The sequence below is a fragment of the Helianthus annuus genome, chromosome 9 (genome assembly GCF_002127325.2).
Source record: "Helianthus annuus cultivar XRQ/B chromosome 9, HanXRQr2.0-SUNRISE, whole genome shotgun sequence".
In the NCBI taxonomy this organism is placed as follows: Eukaryota; Viridiplantae; Streptophyta; class Magnoliopsida; order Asterales; family Asteraceae; genus Helianthus; species Helianthus annuus.
The window spans coordinates 132636654-132654466 of NC_035441.2; the positions used below are offsets into that span (position 1 = coordinate 132636654).

A 17813-nucleotide genomic window follows, 5' to 3' on the forward strand; every position below is an offset into this window, starting at 1 on the left:
ACCGGTGTCGAGATGTATAAAACATGATGCAGTTATGACCTCATGTTTGGTTGAAGTTTTATCTCGTATGTTTGTGTTTTAATCAAGTGTGTTTGTGATGAAGTTATTTTCTTGGTTGACGACTAGCTGAAGATTGAGCCTTTATCACATGCCTGTTAGAGTAGAGAAGATTAATCTTCTTGGTCTCTCTTCCAAGTTGGTGACTAGTCGAATTCTCAAAAGAGTAAATTTCCATTTTGCTCCCTGTGGCTTGGTCGTTTTAACGGTTTTGCCCAAGTCCTTTAAAAATAGCCATTTTATTCCCTGATCTATTTAACTTTTCTTCATTTCACTCCTCGACGCTAACTCTGTCTAAAATATTTGTTAAAGGTAAGGGTATTATGGTAATTCTATATATATGTATTTAAATTGATTTCTAAAATCCATTTATTAATATATACCTATGTATATGAGAAAAAACCCTTATTTCACTCTCTCACTCCGTCTCACCCTCCCCTCTCTCTCTCTACAACCAATCACCATCACCCTACCAAATGGTATACCAGAGCAGCAACGAAGATAAAATTGCAGGTGGCGGATCTACCAGAGCAACGTCCAATCTTGAGAGTAAAACAATTGCCGGAACCCTGGACCACAACCATCGTCGCCGCCTGTCAACGGTTTAACACATGCCCTTTTGGAGATAAAACTGCGAGATCTAGAACTAGTTAAACCTCCACCACCACAAAGTCGAACAAAAAAACCCTAACTCATCGGCAAGACCTAATCCAGTCAAAGTTCCAACACCATCTCTCTCACACCCCAACCGATGACGGAAACATCGGAGTGAGTCAAAATAGATTGCTCATCACACATAACACTACTTGTGAAAATAATTAATTCAAACCCATTTCATTTCATAGCACAAATTGTCAAGTACAACAAAGAAATTCAAAGTACAACATTTGGAAATTTAGGTGCTGTTTGTTTTTTACAAGGTAAAATGTCCGCAGTCTGCGGACCACATCTGCAGATATTTGTAGAAGAAGATGTGGACCAAACCTCTGCAGTCTGCAAGAAGAAGGTTGCTTGTTTTTTAACGTGCGCAGACTTCTAAAATAAATTGGTGTTGTTGTACAGATGGTGGTGGTGGGTGGTGGTGGTGCTAGACGGTGATGGTGGTAGACGGTGGTGGTGGGTGGTGGTGGTGATAGACAGTGGTGGGTGGTGGACGGTGATGGTGATGGACGGTGGTGGGTGGTGGATGATGGTGGTGGACGATGGTGGTGGACGGTGGTGGTGGTGATGGACAGTAGTGGGTGGTGGACGGTGGTGGTGAACTGTGATGGGTGGTGGTGGTGTTTAACCCTCTGCAGACCTTAGAAGATCTTAGAAGTGGTTGGGCCAAGTCTGCATCAAGAAGAGCTCGAGCAGATATTTTTTAATGAAACGTCTTCAGAAAAACAAACAGTCTGCACGTGGCAATGTCTGCGTGTGGTCTGTGCGGTGCAGACAGAAGAGCCTGCGTAGAACTTTTCAGAAAAAACAAACAACACCTTAAAATACAACAAGTTTAATCAAAATAAGATAACAAATCTAGTAATTCGTTATGAGTTTCTAAGGCCGTCCCTACTAGATTTCATCATAATCATCATCATCAACCTGCAACATGTTTAAAAGTATAGTTCAACACAAAAAGCATTAGCGAGTACACAAGTTTTAAATACATAGCATATGATAAAAATGTTTAAACAAAATCCACATGGCAAACTACGTTATCAAGATTAACGTAAATTTAGCATGTGATCAAGTCAAACCAAGGTTTAACGCAAATGTTTAAGGACTTAACATGACCTCACGTTCACGGGCGGTGCGTTACTCCTATAGCGTTATACATGTTAAGGGTAGGCTCGTACAAAGTTAATGACAAGTTTAATCACAAAATGAACAAACCTAGATTAACGAATCAAGTACAACGTATGCATGCATGTATTGGATTGTTTGTGCATAAAGTATAAGTGTTTGTGATTTTAATTACGTTAAACATATTGCACCCAAAATGTGTAAAACATGAAAGGGGTGTTCGAGTGTACTCACGGTTTTGCAAAGCTTTCCTTTGAATCCCATGGAGAGTTGTAAGTTGGAGGATGGAACACCGAGTTCACCCTACAGGGTAAACGGAGGTGTGTGAGTTAATGGATTTAAGATGGAAGATTCGGATTTGGAATTCAAAGTACAAAAAAGTATGTATTTACAATAAAGTATTATCTAGTTCTAAGTACTCGTTTTTGACACTATGTTGTATGTTGTTTCATGGGTCCTAGTTTGCCCATTAGAATCGTTAACAAGAGACTTAGATTGTAGATAAAGTAGCCTAAGTTTATGATGAATAATCATGGTCCGATTATCATCATAAATTCAGCCACATTCTTGTGTATATATATATATATATATGTATTTATATAGTTATAATATTAACCTAAGCTAAGTCATATCATAGATTATCATGTAAGTCAAGTATGGAGGTTTTAACCTCATTGTACGATTCATCACTACACAAACTATCATGAGGATGATTCGGAGGGTCATGAATAACGAAATAAACTAACTAATATATTGACAAGTGGCCAAGTAAGTCTTTAACTCGGGTGAGCCAACACGACATGGAAAGGTAATCCTAAGTGTCGAAGGCTAGGCAGGGTTATGTTACTTTGATACTAGGAAACCACTTGAGTGTTAATACACAAAGTTCACAAGTGAAGGAGTGGAACTAGATTGGAAAGCCCAAACTCCCATGGTTCACACTTCACAAGTCACAAGTTCATCATATGGAAGATGATGAATCATGCTTGTTTTCATCACTTGGATTATGATATGTATAATTTGGAAATAAATAGTTTTGAACTCATAACTTGGTGGGAATCAATATCAACACAAACCCACAACTATAAGTTAAGTTGTGAGCTTGGTGGATTCAAGATTCCACCAAGTTTTAGCAAAGAAAATGATGTTACAGGAACTTTAAACAAAACATAAAATAGAACACAATTTGGACCTCAAATGTGGTGAGGTTTCACCTTAGATTACCATGGTAATCTTGTGAAAACCTTCCTAGAGGTTATCCAAGTGTTATGAAGAAGAAACAAGAAGAAAATAGACGAGGAAGTGAGTTAGAACTCACTTTGAGTCTTGAATGTTTTCTGCCAAAAATCAGAAAGTTTAGAGGATTCTTGAGAGTATTTGGGAGTGTTTGAGTGATTGGAAAGTGAAAATGAGTGTGGGGAAGGGTCTATATATAGTTGGGGATTATGGTTAATGGGTAGCAATGAATTTAATTGAGTTAGGTGGGAAACAAGAGCCAAAAATAGACCAACCCGAGTGCATATCGCATGTCACACCCCAACCAATGGCGGAAACATCGGGATGAGACGAAGTGTGAAGATTGCTCGAGACATCATAACGCTATTTGTGACAATAATTTAATAATCCAAATTTCATTTCCAAAATAAATGTCAAAACATTACAAGAAAAGCAAATAACAACATTGTTCAACATAACATAAACAAAATTGATACAACACTTTAAACCTAAACGTCTAAGTGAGTATTTAGGCATCTTTGCTATCCGTTTTCATTTCATCATCATCAACCTGTAACATGTTTAAAAATACAATTCAATGCAAAAGCAAAGGCGAGTATACAAGTTTGGTACGTACATAGCATAAGTTAAAAAGTGTGATCAATTCCTCATGGCAAGCATATGATTCAAGATAAACCTTAAATATGGCATGTGTCTAACATATCAAACCAAGAAAACGCAATATGCTCAAGACATAACCTCAAGTTTACGGGCGGGTCGTTAATCCTATAGCGCTACATATGTCAAGGTTTGGCTCGTACGAAGTTAATGATAAGTTCAACACATAAGAATAACCCAAGTTTAAAGTATCAAGTCATCACGTATACAAGCATGTTATAGGAACGTTCATGTGTTTAACAAAGTGTTCATGTGTAAGTTTTTCAATAGGTAAACATGTTACACCCCAAAAGTGGTAAAAGTAAAAAAAAAGGGGGAAGTACGAGTATACTCACGGTTTACAAGTGGTGACTTGAAATTCCGAGAGCAAGTTTGTAGATGAATTAGTTCGGAGCACCTTGTCCTTCTACACAAGGAAACGTAGGTGTGTGAGTTTGGCGTATAACGGAAGATTATAGATTCGGAGTTTTTAATATATAGAAAGTAACATAGGTGAAAATAATCATCTTGTACGCATAACTCTTGTTCTTGACACTATTGAAACTCAAAAGAGTTGGTATGATTTCATGGATTCTAAGATCCATTAGAGTCGTAACAAGGGCATGGTCATAGATGATGTAACGTCCACTTAACAAATAACTATTAAGTCATCATCAAGTCTTAGTTACTTAGATGTATACATATAGAATAACTTAGATATTATATAGTTTACAAGTCTTATGATTCAAGCATGAGGTAGGAGATTAATGTCTCCATTTAGGTACCTCTTTGTGTCATAGAATACATACATGAGGTAGGAAGAACAAGCTTCCATTTAGGCACCTCTATTGTTCACCACTACACTTGTTGTTATAAACAACAAGGAGGGTCATGAACATACAAGTATCAAGGTATTAACAACAACTAATCTATAGCAAAACATCAAGTAATGAGTGGATTCTTATGAAGGATAGCCCAAGCTAATCCAACCATCACACATTCAACAAGTTTCACACTTGAACATTACTTGTGGGTAAAACCCTAATTAAAAACAGAAAGTTTATGAGGTTTTAACCTCTGATTTAGATGTCTCAACCTTGTTTTTAAGCTTAACCAACCATGGGATAAGTTGTAAGCATTAGGACATAGGTATGAGATGTGTTGGACACAAGTTGCATAGATTTAAACAAGTTTTTGATGAACATAAAAACAAACAGAAAGTTTATGGACTATTTCGGGGCATTTCCAGGTCTGATTTCTCCAAGGAGAAGTCTAGGAATCGAACCCCATGATTATACAAGCAAGTAGGAAAAAGAATCGAGTGAATCGGATAAGAATTGAGTGAGTTATGCTCATTTTCGTGAAGGGGTGTCAATCTACTCGAACCTTTGCTTTCAGCTACGGTTTGGAGGATGTTTTGAGAGTTTTTAGTGTTGCAAAAGTGGTAGGGAGGCTGGTTATAAGTGGTATTTATAGGGGGAAGGATTAGGGTTTCAATGGGTTGGGCTTTGGAAGTGTTTAGAAGGGGTTACACCTTGAAACTAGCCCACAAAACCCAACTATATGGGGCTGAATTTTGCTGAATTTGGGCTGCCATGTTTCTTTAGTTTTTTATTTTTTTAAAACATTATAATGAGTAATTTTATTAGTTAAGTTGTGTAATAATGTGCAACAATGTTTCCCCTAACTTGTAACAAGGTGAAATATGAAATAAAACATGATTTAACTAGGTAAAAAAGTGTAATGTACAAGTTTTATTTACGAAGCAAGTTCCGTATTTTACAACGATTACAATGAAAGAATGGTTATAAGAACACAATATTTCCAAAGTTAGAATTTCACGTAAGGTTTCTAAATGTAGGAAGTTTGAAAACGCAGGGCGTTACAGTCTCCCCTCCTTTAGGAAATTTCGTCCCGAAATTTATTCAAGAGGAAGGCTTGAAAGAGTTTTTGGCATAAAGGTGATCATTAAGAATTGAAACTTGGGAAGTTTGAAAGTTTTGAAAAGTACCAAATTTTGGAGAACATCAAGGTAGATTTGCAAGGGGAAGTTTTTAAGGATAGTATAAAAAAATCATACTTTCGTAAAACCTGTTTATTGAGAGGAACGAAAAGGTTTGTTACTTTAAATAAAGCAATAGAGAGATACTAAGTATAGTTACACAAGAATCAAGAATAGGGAGGCTATTTTATAGGTAATGAGGTAAGTTAGGACTCAAATGTTTAAACAAGCTGGATTGCGAACGAGTTTTGTATAAAATAATACGAGTATAGAATGAAAGAATGGCTCTTAAAGAGTACGAGTATGTGAATAGCATAAGTGTTGGATAGATAAACGTAGTGTGTTAAGGATGAAGTCTCGTCATGAATAATCCGATATAATACGTTTGTGAGTTGCGTGAAGTTGTATTAGGTCCAAAAGGTCTGCAACACACTGAATTTCTCATGGCACGTTTTACGAAAGTTTGGTAACATGGTGAAAACACTTATATATAGGAAGTACCAGCGGCGTATCCACCATGTTTTAACCACATTACGTCCGTTTCGTTACTCGGGGTCATGTTACGTTCCGTGTCTTACCATACACAGTAGTACACTCTATGGTTCTCATACGCCTATCACTATAATCCCGTGTGCACCCACGATTATACTGATCGTCGCATGATCCACATAGCTTGTACTAGTTATGTATGAATCAAGGTATACATGAATTTGAAAGTAAGAATGTGTACGTAGAAGAATGTCGTATGTAAGCATGTTTATGTTTAAGCATGTATGGGACCCACGTAAGCGAATCCCTCGGATTACGCTCGCGTATAGGTACGAATGTACGAATCACGAGTAAGGATGAAAGTATGAGCATAAGTTTAAGTATGAATACGCATGTATGTATGAGCATAAACATAAAACGTGTAAGTAGTATGTGTACAAGTAGAAGCACAAAACGTATAAGTAGTATGCGTATAAGTAGAAGCATAAAACGTATGAACATAGGTGTAGGTATGAAAAATAAATATTGCGTATATAGTGTTTGTTGGGACACCACGGATCTAAGTGTATAAAGCATTCAAAAGGTCGAGTATGTAATACGAATGATATAAATGATGTTATCGCGAGGTATCGACCAAAATGTGTACGATGATATGCATGTATAGTTGTTTAAACGAAACATTGAGTTTATTGAATCAAAATTAGATTGAGCTTGGTTTGAAAGGTAGAATATAGTTTGTATATATAAAGGAACATAAAGTACTCATTGGTCATGCTTAACGTATTTTGTAATGATTGAAATGCTACTTTTGTTTAAAAAAAAAGGAGTTCACGTATGTTGAAAATTGTCGGTCCCCATAAAGTCTTCTAGCCCACGTGTTTTGAAATTTGGATGACGAGTTAAGCGTTGTAGAGAAGGTTTTTTTTTTTTTTTTTTTTTTTTTTTTTTTTTTTAAATAACGGGTTTGTTTCATTTGCATCAAAACATGAAAATTTTGGACTTTGAAAGTTCTTGTGAAAACGTCGACCCTTAGAAAAGAAATTTAGTAAAAGAACTTAGTGATTGTTTAAAAATAATTTTAACAAAGGATTTATTGATGTTGGAAAGAGTATTTGGTAAACGGTCATATAACATCTATGAGGTCTTATAAGAAATTGAGAAAGGTTAGTTTGATTTCGATTAAGAGTGGAAGTCTCTAGTATGATGATATAATGTGAACGTGTTTCAGTTAATAAATCAGATGTGAAGTTCATGGGCAAGAGATTCATTAGACCGATTAAATTAATAGGTAGCATTTCGTAAGGTTTGGAAATTCGTGTAGTAAAACGGTAAAGACATGATTAAGAATCTCGTGTATATGATTTGAGTGAAAATGGATGGTAGAATAAGAAGTACGTTTGATAAACAATGTATTTTGAAATCGGTATAAGTAGGTATTTTGAATAATGATAAATGATTTAGGTATAAAACATGATCGTGTTTGCATAATAAAATATTTTGAAAGAGAAGTTTTTGGTAACGGTCACCTAAGTAAGGGAATCACCCCTAACTCGTTGGTGAGGTCGTTTTAAGGGAAGAGGGGTGGAGTCAATCGTCAAGGTAAGGAAGTCACTCCAATCTCGATGATACCTCTCCACTAGTTGTTACAAGGAATATGAATTTAAATTATATGAAAATCATGCATATATAAATGTATCGAAAAGGTTCGATATGTTGTGCGTGTGAAAAGAGAAATCAAAGGTAAACTCGAGGTTGAAAGATTGCATCGTATAAAATGAACAATAGAAACACATGTTTGACCAAAGTTTGGAGTGTTCCAAACGGAACTTTGACTAACCAAAGTGGTCGAAAAGTCTTTTGAATTTGAGGAGCATGCTTTGGCCTAATAGGTAAAATACTCTCGCCGACAAGTCGGTTAACGGTATTTACCCTTCCGGTTACTACATGTCCCAAATCAATCGAAATTTCGAGACTTGGCGGGATTTATGAAAAAATCAAGGAGTGGAACTAGTCGACAAGGTGCGGGTTTCACCCCTATCTTGACGATTTCGTATCCTAAGTGTGGTTGGTACTCGTCGGGTCAAAATTTAAATTTCGACATGTTGAAGAGGGTCCACTAGAATTTGAAATTTGAGATTTGCCATTTAGATGTGGATTTCACTCCTAGCTCAATGGCGATATCTCGTGTAAAAAGAAGAATAGATAGATTGAGAGTCGTTCACTAAATTGTGGGTTTCACGCCTATTTTGGTGAATTCGTCTCATTTGTACAATATGAGTGTTGTCGGATTTAGAATAATCGAGTAAAATGCATGAGGGAAGTGTATGTCGAAGGAGATACACAAACAAGTATAAACACATAAGAAAGCATATCAAGGATGATACTTAAATAATGAAATAAAACAAGTATTAACACATAGAGAAATATGTCAAGAATAACACATAAAGAATCGAACAACGAAACAAGTGTTAACACATAATAAAACAAGCATTAATGCGTAAGAATAACATGTCGAATATTACACATGAGTAACATACATGTTTAAAAGAGCATAAATAAGTAACAAATAAAGTATCATGTAGTAGTCCAAGCAAAGCATACGAATAAGGTTCTAAAACTATAGACTAGGCTAAAGCATTCCTACTTTTCCTAATTCCCTATAGTTATGGCTCTGATACCAATCTATCACACCCCAACCAATGGCGGAAACATCGGGATGAGACGAAGTGTGAAGATTGCTCGAGACATCATAACGCTATTTGTGACAATAATTTAATAATCCAAATTTCATTTCCAAAATAAATGTCAAAACATTACAAGAAAAGCAAATAACAACATTGTTCAACATAACATAAACAAAATTGATACAACACTTTAAACCTAAACGTCTAAGTGAGTATTTAGGCATCTTTGCTATCCATTTTCATTTCATCATCATCAACCTGTAACATGTTTAAAAATACAATTCAATGCAAAAGCAAAGGCGAGTATACAAGTTTGGTACGTACATAGCATAAGTTAAAAAGTGTGATCAATTCCTCATGGCAAGCATATGATTCAAGATAAACCTTAAATATGGCATGTGTCTAACATATCAAACCAAGAAAACGCAATATGCTCAAGACATAACCTCAAGTTTACGGGCGGGTCGTTAATCCTATAGCGCTACATATGTCAAGGTTTGGCTCGTACGAAGTTAATGATAAGTTCAACACATATGAATAACCCAAGTTTAAAGTATCAAGTCATCACGTATACAAGCATGTTATAGGAACGTTCATGTGTTTAACAAAGTGTTCATGTGTAAGTTTTTCAATAGGTAAACATGTTACACCCCAAAAGTGGTAAAAGTAAAAAAAAAGGGGGAAGTACGAGTATACTCACGGTTTACAAGTGGTGACTTGAAATTCCGAGAGCAAGTTTGTAGATGAATTAGTTCGGAGCACCTTGTCCTTCTACACAAGGAAACGTAGGTGTGTGAGTTTGGCGTATAACGGAAGATTATAGATTCGGAGTTTTTAATATATAGAAAGTAACATAGGTGAAAATAATCATCTTGTACGCATAACTCTTGTTCTTGACACTATTGAAACTCAAAAGAGTTGGTATGATTTCATGGATTCTAAGATCCATTAGAGTCGTAACAAGGGCATGGTCATAGATGATGTAACGTCCACTTAACAAATAACTATTAAGTCATCATCAAGTCTTAGTTACTTAGATGTATACATATAGAATAACTTAGATATTATATAGTTTACAAGTCTTATGATTCAAGCATGAGGTAGGAGATTAATGTCTCCATTTAGGTACCTCTTTGTGTCATAGAATACATACATGAGGTAGGAAGAACAAGCTTCCATTTAGGCACCTCTATTGTTCACCACTACACTTGTTGTTATAAACAACAAGGAGGGTCATGAACATACAAGTATCAAGGTATTAACAACAACTAATCTATAGCAAAACATCAAGTAATGAGTGGATTCTTATGAAGGATAGCCCAAGCTAATCCAACCATCACACATTCAACAAGTTTCACACTTGAACATTACTTGTGGGTAAAACCCTAATTAAAAACAGAAAGTTTATGAGGTTTTAACCTCTGATTTAGATGTCTCAACCTTGTTTTTAAGCTTAACCAACCATGGGATAAGTTGTAAGCATTAGGACATAGGTATGAGATGTGTTGGACACAAGTTGCATAGATTTAAACAAGTTTTTGATGAACATAAAAACAAACAGAAAGTTTATGGACTATTTCGGGGCATTTCCAGGTCTGATTTCTCCAAGGAGAAGTCTAGGAATCGAACCCCATGATTATACAAGCAAGTAGGAAAAAGAATCGAGTGAATCGGATAAGAATTGAGTGAGTTATGCTCATTTTCGTGAAGGGGTGTCAATCTACTCGAACCTTTGCTTTCAGCTACGGTTTGGAGGATGTTTTTAGAGTTTTTAGTGTTGCAAAAGTGGTAGGGAGGCTGGTTATAAGTGGTATTTATAGGGGGAAGGATTAGGGTTTCAATGGGTTGGGCTTTGGAAGTGTTTAGAAGGGGTTACACCTTGAAACTAGCCCACAAAACCCAACTATATGGGGCTGAATTTTGCTGAATTTGGGCTGCCATGTTTCTTTAGTTTTTTATTTTTTTAAAACATTATAATGAGTAATTTTATTAGTTAAGTTGTGTAATAATGTGCAACAATGTTTCCCCTAACTTGTAACAAGGTGAAATATGAAATAAAACATGATTTAACTAGGTAAAAAAGTGTAATGTACAAGTTTTATTTACGAAGCAAGTTCCGTATTTTACAACGATTACAATGAAAGAATGGTTATAAGAACACAATATTTCCAAAGTTAGAATTTCACGTAAGGTTTCTAAATGTAGGAAGTTTGAAAACGCAGGGCGTTACATCGCAGCTGGCTGCGGATCGTGCACGGCCGCGGGTCGCGGAGGGGGACCCCGACCTTTGTCGCGTGGCGCGGCGCACGTCCACCAGACAAACTTTTGTTTTTGTCAATAAAGGCCCTTGCAATTTGATATTATTTATGTTTAGTGTACAATTAGCATAATTTCAAGGTATTTAAGTATATAGAACATGTAATCAAGTGTATCATATACCGAAAAGGATGGTTTAATGTATAGAGAATGTATAAACGAGTAAGTGCTATGTATATCTGCAACGCCTCGTATTTCCGTAATTCCTTGTTTTTATAAAATTCGGGTTCGTTTCCTATTTTTAGAAACGCAGTTGAAATCTGATAAAAAAACGGTTTAAAAACAGAAAACTATGCATTTTACGCACTTTTTAACGCGACCGACAAGCGAACGCGACCAATATCGAACACCGACATTATTTCATGTATTTAAACTTTAAAGTAATATCATACAACATTCTACGATAATCGGGTTTCGAAAACGAGTTCGCAAGAGATTTCGGGCCACTAAACACAGGGATTGGGCTTGTGGGCCTTAGGCCCAAGCCCAAACCCACTAATTAAACCCTAAGTATTTATGACTAGTTAAACCCTAAATGGATTTTGTAGTAGCCGTTCAACAAATTCTTCTCTCTCAAATGTCCCTCTACAACATATCTCATCCTCACAAAACTTGGTGAATCACCTTCTTCTCCAAACCCATCTCACGCACACCTCTAGATCCCTGTATCCCCCTTTCAAAATCTAAACAAACCTTAACGAGCTGCACCCCGTGTCTCTTCTCCCTCGTATGAAGGTCGGCCGACCACCACCTATGGTGGCGGCGTCTGGCAGCTGCAACAACGACAAGCGGAGGTGAGACATCGCAAGCGGCGGTGTTTTGCCTCGAAGTCCTGGTCAAACTCACACCGCTACTCACCTTCTTCCTGTATTTATGGCACCCACACATCTGAATCAAGAGCGAGACTACAGAGAGTGGCCGGAGAAATAGGGAGTTAGGGGGCTGTGATGTTGAAGACGAGCGGCGACGACAGTGGCGCCGCCTCAGGCAGCGGCCGGCGGTGCTGACAGATGAGGTGGGTTCGGGTGGTCCGACACGATGGCCGACGGCGACGGTGGTGCAGGCAGCGGCAAAGTGGCGATGTTATTCAGCGGGTTTCGAGTTTAGTTCGGGTTATGTATGTTTCGGCTCAGATTAGGTAAGTGGCTCAGGTCTCAGTTGCTTTGGTATTGGGTTTCTGTTCGAGAGTTCGGGACAGCAGGTGTCGGGCCAGATTCAAGTGGATTCGGGCAATATTCCAGTTCAACTTTCAGATCTGTTGGTTCGGGTCTCGTTATCTCAGGTCAAGGTGTTCAGGTTTTCGGGTTAACTCTGGTCAGCGGTTCAGTCTATGTCTCTACGGGACAGTTTGGTTCGAGTTATTTTTAGTTTCGGTCCGGGTTAGATTTGGTTCAGTTTTGGTGTTCGGGTCAACATGGTCAAACTGGTCAAACAGTCAAACTCGGGTCAACTTCAACGCAAGACTTGGTAAAATCTTAAACGACGCAAATTTTATTATTATTGTTTTTATATATATATATATATATATATATATATAGTTATTGTCTTAATCGCGAAACGTTCGTTACTTGAACTAGTTCACTAATCCTGCCTTGGAAACTTGTATAAAAAAACGCTTATTTTCATTATATAACTTGTATAAATATTTAATGTTTCGTTGACTGTTGAATTTTGAAATTATAAACGACAACTTGCATTGTCGGGATCGTCGAAAAACAGAGGAAACTCTGCCCGTTTTTCGTAAAAATCCACGAAACAATACGTGTTTAATTTCAAAACGATTTTTATCTTTGATTCATTTTCTTTTATAACCAAATCTCTAAATTTATAACATAAATGAATAATTCTTTTTATAACAATAAATTTTTATATTGAGATAAAATATAATATACGAATTCCAAATTATGCAAAATAAAAATATTAGGATTATTCTTCTTTTAAAACCAATAAATAATAACGAATTTGTGATATTTTAAATATCTAGGTTAAACACTCTCGTTCGTTCTCTTGAAATTCCGTTTACTCATGCACCATCGTTTGCCCTTATAGGGTGACCTCGGTGTTCCGTCCTCCTAAACTCGTACACTCGTCAACACTTGGATAATCGGAAGACTTAGCAATTAAGTGAGTATACTCGATCCCATTTTACCTTTTTAAACACTTTGGGATGCAACATGTATTCTATATTTAAACACATTTGAAACTGTTTGAATCACTCTCTATCCATATTTGAACATGAAACTATATGATGCTTGTTAATCTCGTATGTGATGTTAAACTTTTTGTGTCTATATGCTCACAAAGTTCGTACAAGCCTACCTTAACATTTATAGCGCTATAGGAGTAATGCACCGCCCACGAGACTTGGGGTATTGTTAAGTTAAACTATTTTACCTCCCGTTAAACTATTGGGATAGGCTATTTTAACGCATTAGATTCTTGGGTTTGAACATATACTTGACACCGAGTAAGTTGTATTTTTGTGATTCATGTTGGATATGAGCCTTAGACTATTTTAGAACTATTTTCATGCTATGTATCAAACTTGTATACTCGCCTTTGCTTTTGCATTAAACTCTATTTTAATACATGTTGCAGGTTTGATAGTCGAGATGATGCTAAGCGAAGAAACATGATTTAGGTGGACTTAGAAATGCACTTAGATTAATCTATTTTGTTATGTTATGATTGAAATCAATGTTGTTCTCTTATTTGTATTCTTGTACACAAATTGTAGTATTGAAATGAAATTTGAATTAAATTTATATTGTCACATAGTGTTATGAAGTCTCTTGCAATCTATTTCATATCATCCCGATGTTTCCGCCATCGGTTGGGGTGTGACATAGGGGTGTGAATTTCCGACACGACCCGAAAACACGACACGAACCTAACACGAAATTCGTGGGTATAGGTTTGGGATAAACGGGTTCGGGTCAGTTTCAGGTTGAACCCGCGAACCGGTTTAGCTAAGCGGGTCGGGTTCGGGTCAACCCGGTCGGGTTGGTAGGTTGACCCATTTAACCCTTTTATATTATGTTATATTTTTTTTACAATATATTTTATGAAATAAATTAAGTTGGGTATCTATTTTATGTCATAATTATGACTTAAAAAGAGAAATTCACATAAGATTTTATAATTTAAATGTAATTGTATTATATATGTTTGTGTTTTTTTAAGTAAATTTTAAAAAGAATATATTAATTGTGGAAAAAATTAAAAAAAAAGATTCGGGTTGAACGGGTCGTGTTCGGGTTCATATGTAATACACAATTTTCGGGTTCGGGTTCGTGTAAATTTTTCGGGTTCGGGTCGGGTTGAACCCGCCAACCCGCGATACCTTTTCCTACTCCTCCTCGTCTCCTGAAACTCATGGATTGATGTCTCCGATCCCGAAGTGTGATCACTCCCGCAACACTCTCGTATCAGATAGCGAACTACTTGAACCACTTGTAACAACGACGGACAGGAGGATGAGCATAGCACCTTACCGACCTCAGTACGGGCTAAGTTAAAACGTCATCAACCCAAGGAGCAATGACAGTTTTGGGAGCTCTAGCAGCAGTAGCAACAACACTGGGTGTGGTACTCGCGTTGGGCAATTAGGATTGGTGTGGACAACGCCAAGATTGTAGCAACATGGTGGCCTTCATGCTTTTAGTAATAAATCACTTCGTCACTGTTCGACCCAACCCTGGTACATCTCGAAACCGAACCCGCTATGGAAACGGCAGATGGCGAGCCTATTGAAACCTCATATGGGTGTAGGAATGCAAACTTGACCTTGTGGGACAAGTGATCAACGTCGACCATCCTTTTGCTACCCTTGATAGATTTGACGCAGTAGCCATGTGGATTGGCTACCCAGATATCGTATGCATACACCCAGTGAGGAGAAAACCTTGTACGAGAAATGTTACCTCTTACAGCGTGTCAGAGTGGCACCATGGTTACCTTTACTTCAGCAAGAAAGGCCAGGAGTGTCTACGGAAGAATTACCCCGCAATGTTAACCCTCAACACAAATGTCAAGACTAAGGAAAGGAGGATCAAGGATCCACCAATTATTCGTGACTTCTCCCTAAATGTTACCGAAGAACTGTCAGGTTTATCTACACATCGACAGGTGGGATGTCAGACCTGTATCATGCAAGAATTAACCCTCGTTATTGGTATACCTTACTACATTACACCAGGAAGATTGCAGGAACTGTTTAATCAACTCCAGGAATTATTGGACTCGAGCTCCGTCGGACCTAGTTTTCGCTTTAAGGAGCCCCGTTATACTCAAGAAGAGAAGTTGTTCCGCATGTGTAACGACTATCGAGAACTCAACAAAGTGACAGTGAAGAACCGCTATCCTCTTCCACGAATTGATGATTTATTCGACCGGTTGCAAGGGTCGAGCTACTACTCAAGGATAGATCTGAGGTCAGATTACCATCAGCTGAGAGTCCGGGATGAGGACGTCTCCAAAACAGCATTCAGAACTCGTTATGGCCACTACGAGTTTCTAGTCATGCCATTCGGGCTAACGAACGCGCCTGCAGTCTTCATGGATCTTATGAACAGGGTGTGCAAGCCTTATCTAGACAAGTTTGTGATTGTTTTCATTGACGACATCCTGATCTACTCCAAGAGTCAGGAGGAACACGAGCAGCATCTACGGCTTATCTTGGAACTTCTTCGCAAGGAACAACTGTACGCCAAGTTTTCAAAATGCGACTTCTGGCTTCGTGAAGTCCATTTTCTAGGCCATATAGTAAACAAGGATGGGATTCATGTTGATCCATCCAAGGTAGATTCGATCAGGAACTGGCCTGCACCGCGTACACCAACAGAAATACGCCAATTCTTGGGTTTGGCGGGTTATTATAGGCGATTTATTAAAGACTTCTCAAAGATTGCACAGCCGCTTACTCTACTGACACAGAAGGTTGTCACCCATTGTTGGGGTAATCCCCAGGAAACCGCTTTTCAGCACTTAAAGGATAGACTTTGCAGTGCACCTATCCTCTCATTGCCAAAGGGCACGGACGATTTTGTGGTCTATTGTGACGCATCGATACAGGGGCTGGGTTGTGTATTGATGCAGCGGGATAAAGTTATTGCTTATGCTTCACGTCAACTCAAGATTCACGAGTGGAACTACACGACGCACGGTTTAGAGCTGGGAGCTGTTGTTTTCGCACTTAAGATATGGCGACATTACCTGTACGGTACCAAGTGCACCATCTACACCGATCACAGGAGTCTCGAGCATATATTCAAGCAGAAGGAATTGAACATGCGACAACGTCGATGGGTCGAGCTACTGAACGATTACGAATGTGCCATCAAGTACCATCTAGGCAAAGCCAATGTTGTGGCTGATGCCCTCAGTCGGAAAGATACTACACCTAGGCGTGTACGAGCCTTGCAGCTTACTATACAGTCTAGCCTTCCTGCTCAGATACGAGATGCTCAGGTAGAAGCATTGAAACCAGAAAATGTCAAGGCTGAAGCCTTACGCGGTTCAAGGCAGCGATTAGAACAAAAGGAAGACGGCGCCTACTATGTAACGGGGCGTAATTGGGTCCCACTATATGGCGGATTACGAGAACGTGTGATGGATGAAGCGCACAAGTCTCGCTACTCGGTACATCCTGGTTCGGATAAGATGTACCACGATCTTAAAACTACGTATTGGTGGCCAAGCATGAAAGCCCTCATCGCAACGTACGTCAGCAAATGTTTGACCTGTGCAAGGATCAAAGTTGAATATCGGAAACCATCAGGCCTACTTCAGCAACCCAAGATACCGCAGTGGAAATGGGAGGAAATTTCCATGGATTTTGTTACTGGCCTGCCTAGATCCCAGCGTGGGAATGATACTATTTGGGTGATCGTTGATCGACTCACAAAGTCTGCTCACTTCCTAGCTATTAAGGAAACGGATAAGTTCTCTACTTTAGCAGACATCTACTTGAAAGAAGTTGTTTCGAGGCATGGAGTGCCAACCTCTATTATTTCGGATCGGGATGCACGATTCACGTCAGAATTATGGCAAGCAATGCACAAATCTTTTGGCTCTCGACTAGACATGAGCACAGCATATCACCCTCAGACGGATGGGCAGTCTGAGCGTACCATCCAGATTCTAGAAGACATGCTTCGGGCGTGTGTTATCGATTTCGGCAACAGCTGGGAAAAACATCTCCCGTTAGTGGAGTTTTCGTACAATAACAGCTACCACACCAGTATTCAGGCAGCTCCATTCGAGGCATTGTACGGACGTAAATGCCGGTCACCTCTCTGTTGGGCAGAGGTGGGTGATAGTCAAATCACAGGTCCAGAACTTGTAGTTGATGCTACTGAACGAATTGCACAGATACGACAACGCATGGCGGCAACTCGCGACCGTCAGAAAAGTTACGCTGATAAACGCAGGAAACCGCTCGAGTTCCAAGTTGGGGATCGAGTGCTACTCAAAGTCTCACCCTGGAAGGGTGTAGTTCGTTTTGGTAAACGAGGTAAACTCAATCCGCGGTATGTTGGACCGTTCGAAATCATCGAGAAAATAGGCAAAGTGGCCTACAAACTGAACCTACCGGCTGAACTCGGTGC

At 38.4% G+C, this 17813-nt stretch overlaps 1 long non-coding RNA gene across 1 annotated transcript; it reads left to right on the forward strand.

Annotated features, from left to right (window-relative positions):
• The first annotated feature begins 11751 nt into the window (after positions 1-11751).
• On the forward strand, positions 11752-13978 carry LOC110894084. Its single transcript, XR_002566106.2, has 3 exons — positions 11752-12672; positions 13255-13329; positions 13804-13978. It is a non-coding gene; the product is annotated as an uncharacterized LOC110894084 (long non-coding RNA).
• Positions 13979-17813: the final 3835 nt, after the last annotated feature.